The sequence below is a fragment of the Triticum aestivum genome, chromosome 7D (genome assembly GCF_018294505.1).
Source record: "Triticum aestivum cultivar Chinese Spring chromosome 7D, IWGSC CS RefSeq v2.1, whole genome shotgun sequence".
NCBI classification, from domain to species: domain Eukaryota; kingdom Viridiplantae; phylum Streptophyta; class Magnoliopsida; order Poales; family Poaceae; genus Triticum; species Triticum aestivum.
Window position 1 is genome coordinate 274,521,889 of NC_057814.1, and position 13,912 is coordinate 274,535,800.

At 47.5% G+C, this 13,912-nt stretch overlaps 1 pseudogene; it reads left to right on the top strand.

Annotated features, from left to right (window-relative positions):
- Positions 1 to 1,271: 1,271 nt before the first annotated feature.
- On the top strand, positions 1,272 to 11,139 carry LOC123169423 (protein WALLS ARE THIN 1-like; annotated as a pseudogene).
- The last annotated feature ends 2,773 nt before the right edge of the window (positions 11,140 to 13,912 follow it).

Sequence of the window (13,912 nt, forward strand, 5' to 3'; positions counted from 1 at the left end):
TGAACAGGATAATCTGGTCCCCACGTCTCTTGACGTCTACCACTCCATACTTGAGGCTCTTGCTGATCAAGATGCCTACGCCATTTCTGTTTGCAGCCATCCCAGTGTACCACAGCTTGAAGCCGGTATCCTCCACCTCCTTCGCCTTCTGTCCTCTCCATTTGGTTTCTTGGACGCAAAGGATATCAACACCTCTCCTCACCGCTGCATCAACTAGCTCCCAAAGCTTCCCTGTCAGAGACCCTACGATCCAGCTACCTAAGCGAATCCTCCTAGGCTCGGCTAGCTTCCTTACCCTTCGCACTCGTCGAGTCAAATGCGAAGACCCTTGCTCATTTTCCACTACATCCGGGCACCGATGTAGCGCGCCACTAAGGATGCGACGACCCGATCCTCGCTCACTTGCCACTGTATCCGGATCAAGATACGGCGCGCCACCTGGGGGGTGACGGCCCGGCCCTTGCTCATTTTCCACCACACCCGGGTTCCGATGTGGCGCGTCGCTGAGAGGGTTACGCCCCAACGAAAATCTTTTGGGTTTCATCTCCATAAGAGTGGCTGAGTTTTTACGTTGGCTCGCCAAGCCTATCACAACCCTCCTCCTTTACCCGGGCTTGGGACCGGCTATGTTGAGACAACATAGGCCGGCTATGTTGAGACAACATACGCCGGCTATGTTGAGACAACATACGCCGGCTATGTTGAGACAACATACGCCGGCTATGTTGAGACAACATAGGCGGAGTTAAAAGTTATGCAATTGACCCCGCAAAAAAAAGTCTTGCTTGGTTCTTCCGATTCAAGAAACATAGCCGCGAAAGCTCTGCTGAACAAACCCAGCAGCGGTTTTCCCGCCCAAAAAAAGGCTAGCAGCATTTGATGTTTAGCAAGTACTTGCTGGCCAGTGAAGAACTCGAGTGGTTCAACTTTGCAGCACGCACAAAGCTATAGCTTGCTAAAGTGTGCACGTACTTCCATGGGAGGTAGTACATTTTATTTTTTTGGAGGCAAGGTAGTACATATCGGCCGACCGATACAGATGGCCTATGCATAAAGTTCCTCTCCCACCCTCGCTCACTTCACTGCCAGACCTATACTGTCTGAGTGGAGTGTCTATATAGGTAGAGACCCCTAGCTGCACTCCTCATTCGCCTCAGCCCTGGCCCAGGCCTTCCGCTTCGCCTTCCTCTCTCGTCTCTCAGCGTCAGCTCGCTCTAGCTGCTTCGATCGAGAGAGAGAGAGAGAGATCAAGAGAGGAAAGCAGGGCAGCCATGGTGGACGCGGTGGATGCTCGTCGGGTGTGCGGGATGCCGGAGAAGGCGCAGCTCCACGTGGTGATGCTGGCGCTGCAGTTCGGGTACGCCGGCTTCCACGTGGTGTCTCGTCTGGCGCTCAACATGGGGCAAATAGCTCCCATGCGACGTCGTTGAGTTGAATTGTCCATAGAACGACGTCGCTGGTTGTAATGGCTCTCATGCGACGTCTCCCAGCGCAGAAATAGCTCAAGCAAGACAACCCGTTTACGCGGCTAGCTGGCTGTTAGTTAGGCTGAGATTTGGTTGGGACACTGGGGGTTATGTGCTCTGACTGGTGGGGTCCACCTAGGGCCACGTCGTCAAGAGTCAACCATCCACGACTCGATTGGTGACTGTGTGACCGTGCTCGACTCGACCGTGATGGACTGGGCGAGCGGCGCTGCCGTAAGCATCTTCTTTGGCAGAGGCGGCGGTTTATTCTCCGCGGTGGTGGAGCGCCTTTCTCGGCAGCGGCAAAGCTATTGTGAGTGAGTATTTTCAAAACCCTAGTCCCATTCCCTAGAATTTTGGATAGATCTGTGGCCTCATGCTCTGTTTCTTGGCGATTTAGAATCTCGATTGGATAGGAGCGCGGGGGCTGAATGAGATGGAGCGAGGAGACAGTGCTTCAAATCGGTAATGCCGCCCTCTTTTCTCTTTTAGCTGTTATCGAACTCGATTTGGTAGTGATTGTCGCTTACACTGCCGTTGCCCGCCATTGACAAAACAGGGGAGGTTCCGGTTCTGCCACCACATTCGCAATTATAGTGGAATTTTTTCCCTGTAAAGCCAAGCTCAGTGATGGCAGTGTCCAAGACATTGATGGAGATACCACCGTGAGGTTGCATGTCGAACTTGCAGATGTTGATCCCCAGGAATTGGAGAGCATAAAGGAGAAGGCGGTGGGCAATTTGGTGGAGAGAATTGGGGAGAGTATTGTTTGGGGTCCAGAACAAGAGGTATCTCTGCAACGTTTGGACAACTATAATGGTGAATATGTGAGAATTGAAGATGGAGAATCCATGGTTGCTGAAATTGATCAGCAAGAAGGGTGGGCAAACAAACAAGTAACATTTTATGCAGAGCTAATTGATCTGCAAACTCATTCCAGAGTTGGTTATGTGCCATCAAAGATGGCTGCACAGGTGGAAGATGATGAGTGGGTTTCACAAAAGAAGATGTTGGCATTGTTGACTGAACCGACTGTAGTAGCTGAAGATACAGGGATTGATGCAGATGGAGAGGAGAGAACCCATGGTGCTAGGAAGATTGTTGTTGACTGGAATGTAGTAGAGTTGAATGAAAAAACAGATTTGGTCATTATACCAATATCTGACATTGATATGGATGAAATGTTTGGCATTCAAGTTGATGACAAAGATAAGGAGAAGGATGACAGTTCTTTGCCTGATGATGGTAACACAGGCCCAAGAAATGCAAATGAGGATGAAGAAGAGCTGATGAGAGAGGCTACAGATGATGTGGATGATGCAGATGATAATGAGTTGGTTTGTTTGTATGACAAAGAGAACCAAGTTATTGAGGTGGGAAAGTTGTGGCCAAGCATGGATGAGTTTAGGATGTCTTTTAGGACCTATGCAGTGAAAAAAGAGTTTGATGCCAAGACTATGTGGACTGATTGAAAGAAATTTTATGCTCGGTGCAAAGGTTATGATGGTGGTGGCAATCCTTTCAAGTGGTACATGTCTGCCAAACGACAACCTGATGGAAGTACAATAAGGGTAAATCAAATACCACACCAGCATACATGTATGACCACTTCACAGAGATTTTCATAGATGACATCACAGCTTTGGGTTATAGAGAAGATTACTCCTATTTTAGCCAAGACTCCAAACACTACTGCAAAGAGGCTTAAAGTTGACTTGGAGAAGCTGTACCCCATCCAGCTGTAATATACCACAGTGTGGAAAGCAAAACAAAGGGCCATGAAATCATTGTATGGTGACTGGGCAAATACATTTAGGATGTTGTATAGTTTTAAAGCAGAGGTGGAGAATAGGTCACCTGGAAGTGTGGTGGAGATAGGTACAGAGGTAACAGAGGATGGCAAGGTTTTTTTCAGTAAGTTTTTTATGTGTTTGAAGCCTTGCATAGATGGATTCAAAGTAGGTTGTCGTCCATATTTGAGCATAGACTCATCTTTTTTGACTGGAAAGTGGAATGGTCAGTTGGCTGCATGCAATGCTCTAGATGGACACAACTAGATGTTCCCAATTGCAATAGGAATGTTTCAATCAGAGACAGAGGCATCATGGATATGGTTCATGATGCAACTGAAAAGATGCATAGGGCCAGTTTCTCCTTTGGCCATCCACACAGATGCATGTAAAGGGTTGGAAAATGTAGTAAAAAATGTTTTCCCCCATGCTAAGCAGAGGGAGTGCTTTGGACATATGTGGATGAATCTGATAAAAAATCAGAGGAGATGAATTTGGGTGCATGTGGCCAGCAGCAAGATCCTACACCAGATAGACACATTCCTATCACCTTGGTAAGATATTGGCATCATGTAGTGATAATGAATTTGCTTCATGGTTGAACACCCACCATTCTCTGTTGTGGTACAGTTCAGGTTTTAATACTGCCATAAATGTGATCATATCAATAACAACTTGGCAGAAAGTTTTAACAACAAAGTGAAGGATTTGAAAGACTTGCCTGTGCATGACATGGTGGACCAAATAAGGATCATGAGCATTTGTTTGTGGGAGTTGAGAGGAAAAATTGCTAATATTTTGGAAGGGGACAAGCTTCCAGCAGTGGTACAACAGGTGGTCAATAGGAGTAGAAATCTTTCACATCTATCTGTTGAGAAATCTTCCTTGTAGGGTGCTGAAGTTAGAGATACAAAGAGTGGCAAGAGGCATGTGGTAAATACTGAGTTGTATGAGTGCACTTGCCAAGAGTGGCAACACACTGGAAAACAATGTGAGCATGCCATACTTTTTTGGCATCTAAACCCAGGTTAAATATGCACCCATATTTGCATGAGTATTATTCAGTACAAAAATTCAAAGCTGCATATGCAAGTCCAATTCCTGCACTGACTGACCAATCTCAGTGGCCTGAGGTGGAAATAGAATTTACCTTGTGTCCCCCTGTCACTAGAAGAAAGGCTGGGAGGCCAAAACAGAGCAAATTCAAAGCTTGGTTTGAGAAAGGTGGTTGTAGTAAGAAGGGGAAAAAGGAAAAGGAAAAGAATGAAAAGCCCAAAAGGGCTCAAAAGGTAACAAAAATAGGTGCAAGTTGTGTGAGGTACTTGGGCACAGAATTGGTTCATCCAAACGCATCTACACTCCTCAGAGGCCAAAGTATGTTTATGTTACTGTTTTTGCAAGTTTTTGATTTTGCTACTTGCTCTAGTATCTAACCAAGTGAAATGCTTTATTTTTTAGGAGGAAGCGTGCAGAAAAAGCCCCACCTCTTGTTGTTGAACAATGCTGGCCAGTGAAAAAAGCAAGACTCAATGGCTTTAGAAGGAAGAGAACTAAGCAGATAATGTTTGGTGACAAAGATATGGAGCAAACTGAAACTGTTACTGCTGAACATGAGCTAACTGTTTCTGTTTTGGACGATGTGATGCATACTGAATCTGTTTTGCAGGCACTAGGGCAATCTGAAACTGTTGCAGATGAAGCAACTGCTGTGCTGCCATGCGAATCTGCTTTGACTGTTGTGTTGCCATGTTTGGAGGTTGTGCTGCCAAGTGTTGAGTTGCAAACTGAAGAAGTTGAACAATGTGTGTCATCTACTCAATCTGCAGAAGTGCAAACTGAAGAAGTGGGACATGGTCAGGTGCAAAAGTTGAGGGGGGCTAGTGGAGTTGGCAAGAAAACCAAGAGCATCAGCATCAACAAACTGTGCGCCGTGGAACCAAACAGTGGAAAAAAGGAGAAGAAACCGAGTGGTAGAAAGAAGCAAAAGAAATAGAGTCGAAATCATTCAAATGTGATGTGATTTGATGTGAAAACTTAAGTTTGTTGTCATTTGATGTGAAAACTTATGTTCTTTGATGTAAAACTTATGTGCTATGATATTGATTTGACTTGAAATTCAAATTCAAATTTGAACCGACATTCATATTTGAACCTATCTCCAATATTTTTGGAGTTCATTTGTTTGTTCTGTGATGTTGCACTGTTTTATATACTACTATGCACTTTAGTTCATAAATCCAACCCTTTTTGCGAAGTCCAACTCATAGTCACTGAAAATGTTGTCCAAACAAGCTCCAAAGTAAGGGAAAACGACCCCATTTCTAAGCAAGTTTTTTTTCGACCTTCTCAAAATCACCCAAAAAGATTTTCTTAGCTTATATTATACCTATATAGGATCAATACGAAGTCTCACCTTTTTTTTGAATAAGTATTCATATTATTAATTTATTTTTGAAAAAACACCCTTTAATACAAAGTCAGCAATAAAACAAGTTTAAAAAATTAAAATGCAAAAATAACTTCAGATCCTGCTTAGTCACTCCAAAATGAAGCCAAGGTGAGGTTTTTGATTTTTTGCATTTTCAAAACCTCAAACCCTCTTCTCACTCCTTTGAACTCTATGCAACCTCAGTCGAGATAGTCCAATTTGTGAAGGTTTTTTCATGCAAAGATCATTAGATCAAGTTTATCGTTTTATATCATAACTACGTAACATAACAAGACTATATGCGCATGTTTTTCATTTTTTAGATTTTTTTTGAATCAGTTATACACATTTGAATGTTCGGTCAAACCTTTCAAAACCCCGTTGACTGCCTCCATAACCCATCTAACCCTAACGCCAAACGTCCACCGTCGATCTAACCCTAACGCCAAACTGCGGCCGTCGGATAGGCCTTCTAGAAGGATTCCGCGAGTGTAGCTTGGGCGATCCGTGGGAGCCCTGATTCTCCAATCTGATTGGCCACCTTTTTTTCTCTGACGAACAGATAACGTTGAGAAGGGGAGCATCTCAGTGACCGTTGGGCCGAGCGGATCGGGCCCGGCAGAGCCTGGCGTGCGTGCGCACGGCCACGTCGTGCTCTTGGGCTGCGCGCGACGGCACCATGCATGCCATGCAACGGCGTCGCAGCCTAGCTATTCTGCTCGTGAACGCATCGACACAGCCTAGCCATTTGCATGCACGCAGTGATGCAGTAAAGCAGCACCCTGGGCGTAGCATATAGGTATGTCGCATCTAAGCTATTTTCTATTTTAAACAATTGCATGCACGAACCTGAGACACGGGACGGACGTGTCGGTGGTGCAGCTCCGCCTTTAATTGCCACATCTTCCCCGAGCCCAACGGCATGCACGATTTCTCACGCCGCAGCCTTACCATCACCGCCGATGCAAGTCCAAAATGAAGCATCTCGCATGTGCTGCTTGTGCCTCTTTGGATGCTCTGCCGTTTTGTGCAATTAATTATGCCACCACGAACGGAGGAGAGCAAATGATCGAAGGCATCGTGTACATTGACTACGGCTGCAACGCGGCTGTAAAAGGGCACCATTTCCTCATCCCTCTCACACTCATCTCTCAAGCCTCCTCCGCTTCTTCTTTTCGAGCCAAATCCACCACTCGAGCCACCATGCGGTTCCACGGCCCTACCTACCGTCGCCCTCGCACCGTGCCGGAGAGGGATTACCCGGCCGGAGTCATCGTCGAGAATAGCCTGAGGGTGTGGGCCATCTCAAGGTGGAGGGGCCCTAGAGAGTTGATTCACTTCTTCCTCCAAGCCGCCTACCGCCACCTCGCTCCGGGCACTCCGCCCATGTTCCACCTCCACGAGCTGTACGATGGTGGCGTCAACGGCATCGTCATCGGCCTCTACGTCACCTTCACCAACCCCTACGACGCTTACCACCTCCTCGGCCAGGTGTTTTGGTGTGGATGCGAGTTCATCGCGTTCACCACCTACAACATCTTCACCAACTTCCACCACATCTTCCCCGAGCCCAACGGCATGCACACCCTCCCCTACCAGATGCCGGAGAACGACGAGTGAGGGGCGCCAGCTAAGAGGGCCCAAGGAGTTGTTCGAGTGTTCTGCTGGCCGAGTCTTTCTATCTAGCTTGTGTTGTGTTGGTTGGGGCTTGTGTGCCCGTGTCTTCTAGCTAGTGTCTAGTTTTAATTATTTTCCTTTCATGTTTTATGCACTATATGTTGTAAGGGGATGCCCCTCTATATGTTGTAAGGGGATGCTACTAGGGTACCCGATGCCCCTCTATCATGCTATCTATTAATGTTTTTTCGGGCCTAAAGTTTCTTCATTGCATTTTATTTACATGGCCATGTGAACTAAAAAATGCACTAAAACATGATCCAATCATAAAAGTTGTTGTTAGCACGTGTCTAGTTAATTATTTTCCTTTTATGTTTTATGCACTATATGTTGTAAGGGGATGCCCCTCTATATGTTGTAAGGAGATGCTACTAGGGGCACACTAGATGTCTTCTTTTTTTGAGAGGGGCACAACCTTTTTCGATTGAAACACATGAGTAAAAACTTTGAAAACACCATAGCACAAACCAAAAAAAATAAAAATGGTGCTTGGTTGAAATAAACTAGAACCAAACAATTGCAATGTTTTTGGTTCACAAAGACTGCAAGTTAGACTGCTAACTAGAACCAACCTTTTGTTTTAGCCGAAACAACACCGGACCCTACCATCGGACATGATAGCTTGTGCATAAAAATAGCTCAAATAATTATCAGATGAATTATCTCAAAAAAGATGACTGCAGGAAGCTTAAAATTTGTGAAATAACCTAAGCCGAAAAGATATATCGATGTCAATGATCGTGTGCACTTTTTTTTTGCACTAGCTACACTTCTTTTATCAATGGGCCTGGATATGTTCTATTCGGCCCTGCCTACCTTCTATATGGGCCTGGCCTTTTCGGGCAACTGTCGACAAACCATTTTTTCCTTTTTCTCCATCTACCACTGAAACTGAAACTGATGATGAACTGAAGAACTGAAAAAACGGGGCCGAAACAGAGTGGAGAAGACATGTCGAATTCGTACAACGCAACACTTTTATTCAAACATCCATATCATTACGATTACAAATGATACCCAATCTATTCACTAACGATTAATTATCATCACATAAACAAATGCGAGAGCAATTACACAAACATAAAAAAGTCCGGCCATCAAATTGCCCTGCTTCTTCAATTCGATGAGTTTCTTCATCTGCTTGTTCAGCTTCTTCAGCTCTGCCGTCACTCCTGCATCCCCCACAGTAGCACCAATGGAATTGCCAGATCCAGGGGCACCAGATCCAGACGGGCCCGATCCAAACTTCTCTGCCTCCAACGGTAAATCGAGCTCCCCTGATGCACCCTCCAGTTGAATCCGCTCTATGTACTCATCTAGCCACTCAAAATGGGCGCATTGCTTCAATTTCTGAAATCGGAAAGATGAACCCTAAATCCCAAATCCGATGAAAAATATGAAATTGGGAGACAAAAACCAAAATTAGCATATTGAGAAGTAAAATCTCACCTTTCCCTGCTCTGGTTTGCTCTCGCATTTCACGAATTCCCGCGCAAGGTTGCCATTCTTGTCGGTCGTTGTGACTAGCCGCTTCAGGGGTGCGGTACGTGGGCATGCAGGGCACCTTGTCATGGGCACTGCGCCATAGCGCGGCCATGAGCGGCGGGAGGCTGAAGCGGAGCTCAACATTGCTAGGTCGCGGCCCGGAACGGCGTTGCTGCACGTCGTTGCCGGAGAAGAAGAACAACAACGGTCGGGGAGGGAGGATGGAAGGTCGCGGTAGGGCTTGGGTGCTGCACGGCTCGGTGTCCTCTCTTGTACCAATGCTGAGCTGGATAAGTTAGTGGGTCCCACGCTGTGGGTCCCGCCATTCTATGTCCAGCGTTCAGGTTGTTACGTAGGGGCTCACCTGATTCGAGTTTTAAACATGTGTCTTTGGATTAGGCAGCAGTGTCGCACGGCAGCTATTTTTTCCAACGCAGATGTCGCATGAGAGCCATTACAACCAACCACGTCGTTCTGTGGACAATTCAACTCAACGACGTCGCATGGGAGCTATTTGCCCCTCAACATGGGCATCGGCAAGCTCGTCTTCCCCGTGTACCGCAACATCATCACGCTCATCCTCCTCGTCCCCTTCGCCTACTTCCTCGAGAAGAAGGACCGGCCCAAGCTCACCCTCAACTTCGTCGTCCAGTTCTTCTTCCTCGCGCTCTGCGGCATCACCGTCAACTAGGGCTTCTACCTGCTGGGCCTGGACAACACGTCGCCGACGTTCGCCCCCGCCATCCAGAACTCCGTGCTGGCCATCACCTTCACCATGGCCGCCGCGCTCCGAATCGAGAAGGTGCGGCTCGACCAGCGCGACGGCGTGGCCAAGGTAGTGGGCACGCTGGCGTGCGTGGCGGGCGCATCGGTGATCACGTTATATAAGGGCCCAACCATCTTCGGCCCTGTCGGCGCCAGCGACGACAAGTCGTTGTAGGTGCCGTTTCTGGCAGCGGTGGCCGGGGAGGGGAAGAACTGGACGCTGGGGTGCGTGTACCTGATCGGGCACTGCCTGTCGTGGTCCGGATGGCTGGTGCTGCAGGCACCGGTGCTCAAGAAGTACCCCGCGAGGTTGTCAGTCACCTCCTACACCTGCTTCTTCGGTGTCATCCAGTTCCTCGTCATCGCCGCCTTCTTCGAGAGGGACGTCGACGCGTGGGTTTTCCACTCCGGCTCCGAAATCTTCACCATCCTCTACGCCGTAAGCAGGGCATCCTAATTCGCAGTTAATTAATTGCATGATATCCCGATCCAGAGCACAAACTAATTAAAAAAATTGTTTATTATGTCAAAAAGAAAGGAGCAAATTGATTAAAAGTGATGCAATGCAACAAGCTGTATACCTCTATGTCTGTCTGGCTCACTGTTTTGTAGTACCAGTACTCTAGCAAATTACAGTACTCCCTCCATTCCCTTATACAAGGCCACAAACTCAAATTACAGGTACCAAGGTAAAATTTAATGAGTGCTTTACAAGCCAATTTTTTTCATTAACCGAGATCATTAATGCTCCGCATGCATGCAAGGAAGGAATAGAAGGGAAGTAGCTCAGCGTCATTATGACTACATGCATGCAAGTATTAAACAAGTTGTTAGTACGAGAAAACATCATTAATTTTTGTCTCGATTACCATTAGTGGCCTTGTATAGATGTAAAATGTATTTTTTATAGTGGCTTTGTATAAGGGAATGGAGTGAGTATCATTTTATTCAATGTTAAAGTTCAGTGAGTGGAAGCCATGATGATACATGCCTCGGATCTTAAGCTGCCTGCTTTTGACTCTCAAAGAGATATGGAAATGATTATGTAGGCCTATGCATATATCGCGAGCTAGCAGCTGACATGGCAAATGAAAACGGTAATGCGGGCTTCATCGCGTCCGGCGTGGCGTTCGCAGTGCAGATCTGTTGCATCGACCGCGGGGGCCCGGTGTTCGTGGCGGTGTACCAGCCCGTGCAGACGCTCGTCGTCGCCATCATGGCCTCCATCACCCTCGGCGAGAAGTTCTACCTCGGCGGGATCATCGGCGCCGCGCCCATCATCACCGGGCTTTACCTTGTGCTCTGGGGCAAGAGCGAGGAGAGGTCGCGCAACGGCAAGGAAGCGGCGGCCATGGCCGTGGCGTCCGCAGCTTTCTCTGGCGGCGAGCGCGAGGTCCGGAGCGCCAAGCTGGGCTCCTCCATCACCCAGCCTCTCCTGCCGCCTTCCTCAACTACCTCCGACAACGTCTGAAACTTAGTTGCTTGCTGTCCGTTCTCAACGATTGACTGAGAGTAATTTACTAATTTTCCTGTTTAAATTCAGGCGTGCGTGCATGCATGCATGTGTATGGTGTGGTGAGCGAGTATGCAGACGGATTTGATTAAAACTAGCTAGGATTGTTTGGATCGTGCTTGATTATGGTGTGTGCACTAAGGCTTATTAATTAAATGAAAAAACGTGTGCTTGATGTATTGGTTTGGGTACCCTATCTAATTATTATAAGATGATACCCGTGCGTTGCCGTGAGAATTGACTGCAATATATTTCTATGAGATTTGAAATATTTGAATTAACAATATATTGCATATCGTTGATCACACCTATGTGCACTCAGTTAAGGTAGGGAGTTTGAAAAAAATGCCCTGGCATAGCATTTGAACAACATACACAATAATATCGATAATTGTACAAAAATGGCCTGAACAGTTGCCCTGAACTTTTTCTTTTAGAAAAGGAGGAGGACCCCCGGCTTCTGCATCTGGACGATGCATGCAGCCACTTTATTAATTGTTCACACAAAATCGTACAAAGTCATACAACAGTAACACTAAAGCCACCATCTAGGCAACATCTGTCGCTACTCCTAACAAGTTGATGAAGGGGCGCTGATAGTCTGGGCCTAATACCAAACAGACTTCGCATCCAAACCTAACATCTAAGACCTGAGGTCCCAACCAGGACGTCTGTCGGGTATGGGGCACCCACCAGTCCGGCGCACTCCTCAACCAGGACGCCTGCCGAGTATGAGGCCGCCGCAGCCACCTGCCATCAATCCATCTTCAGTGTTGTACTGCTGCATCAACCTTGCCTGGTCTCGCTGCCGTCGACGCCACCATGGCGCCAGACAGCTCCACCGCCCTGTGCTCGTCCATCATCACACGCCCACCGGCGAGGGCCCGCTGCTCCATGCCGCTGAGACCCGCCGTTGTCGACGTGCCAAATGCCACGCCGCTCCTCCTTCGCGAACACCACCTGCTGCCACTGGTCACATCCCCTCCGCCTGCAGTTCCTCTAACCGAGCATCCAAACGCCTCAAGCGGCGCCTCCAAGAAGGGTACGACACTCGCAGTGCCGCCGCCGCCCAATCACAGGAGATTATGGGTTTTCACCCGGGCATGGTGTCGGGGTGGAGGGCATGGACCTCGACGGCGCCTGCAAGGAGGAAAACGGCGACCCTGGTCGTCGCCACCGTCGGGATGAACGAGTCACCCAGAGTTTCCTCCGGTCCGATGTCACCTCAACCAGCCCCCGTGAACGCACCGAGGCCAACGACCGCGATCGTAAGCCGTCAAGTGCAGCGGGAGAGAGCCTGCAGCGTGAAGGAGATCCATCCACCCCCCCCCCCCCCACCCCCATCCACACCGCCCGAGGCCGTCGCCAACCACAGGTTGGTTCGCATCACATGTTTGTGTTGATGTGAAGCTCAACAAGGTACTTAATTACTATTGTGATAATAATCTCCTATGCCTAAATATCCCACCAACTATTTTAGAGCACATGCAGCTATACAGGAGAGAAGAAAATACAACGTTTTTTCCTCTAAAAAGGAGACACAAGGGAAAAATTAAGGAAGCCATCGGATTGAAATTGAATGGTGGGGACTCCAGATGGGAGCACGGAAGAGAGAGGGCAAGCATGATGAGGTGGTATAGCTGCATGTGCTCTAAATAGTTGGTGGGATATTTAGGCATAGGAGATTATTATCACAATAGTAATTAAGTACCTTGTTGAGCTTCACATCAACACAAACATGTGATGCGAACCAACCTGTGGTTGGGATGGTTAGGTGGACTGTGATATCCCCAGTCCACCATGGTTCAAGTCCTGGTGCTCGCATTTATTCTGGATTTTCGGCGATACGTCTTTAGTGGGAGGAGACGTTCCCATCGACAACGATGCGCCTACGGTGACTTTGTAAAATCTCAAGATGATATACCGGCTTAATCTCTCGAAGGTGCTCATAGAGGTGGGGTGTACGTATGTGCGTTCATAGAGATGAGTGTATGCGCGTTTATATACTCGTTTACGTCTGTACTGTGTTCAGAAAAAAAAACACAAATATGTGGTGGGTGCTTGCCTAGCCGAGATGACGTTTCTGTTCAAGCAAAAGGACACTACGTCTCCCACATCGAAATCCTAGACAACCGCCATCACCAAAAATCGCCAACTCGTCTCAGCCCTCCTCCTCCCCTGAACCCTCGTCCCGTCCCCCAGGCGGTGGCAGGGGCCTCACCGTCACCCGCCTCGTGGTCAGTGGTTCTCATCTAACCCGCCAACACTAAATATGTCTTTGTCGAGGTTTTCTTTTCTGAAGCCCAGAACTGCAGAACAATAGTTCTACTATTTTTTTCATTAATAAAAAAAGAGTGAATTCCAGTTTTTACCCCCTATCTTGATATTTTGTCACTAATTACCCCATTTAGCAGGATTTCATCCGTTTTACCTCATTTAGCAAAAGTGTTGCCATAATTTACCCTGTTTAATTGTTAAGTCTAGCTGGCAATGCCACATCGACCATTTTTTCCTACCTATTTTTCTCCCTGTTGAACCGGTCCTCCGAACTTCTCCTGACCGGCAGGCTCGATATGATCGCACCGTCGTCGGAGAACCGCCATCAACTGAGCACAGCCTGATGATTATATTGGAATAAACCACGATGTCCATGTCCGACTTGGGCAGGAGGCAGTCTTCACATGGGATACTATAGGCTTAGTTTGGCTAGGGCTAGGTGCTATATATATCTTTCTACACCACGTTCTACCGTTCTAATATCACCAGATCAAAGCAATAAAGAAATGTG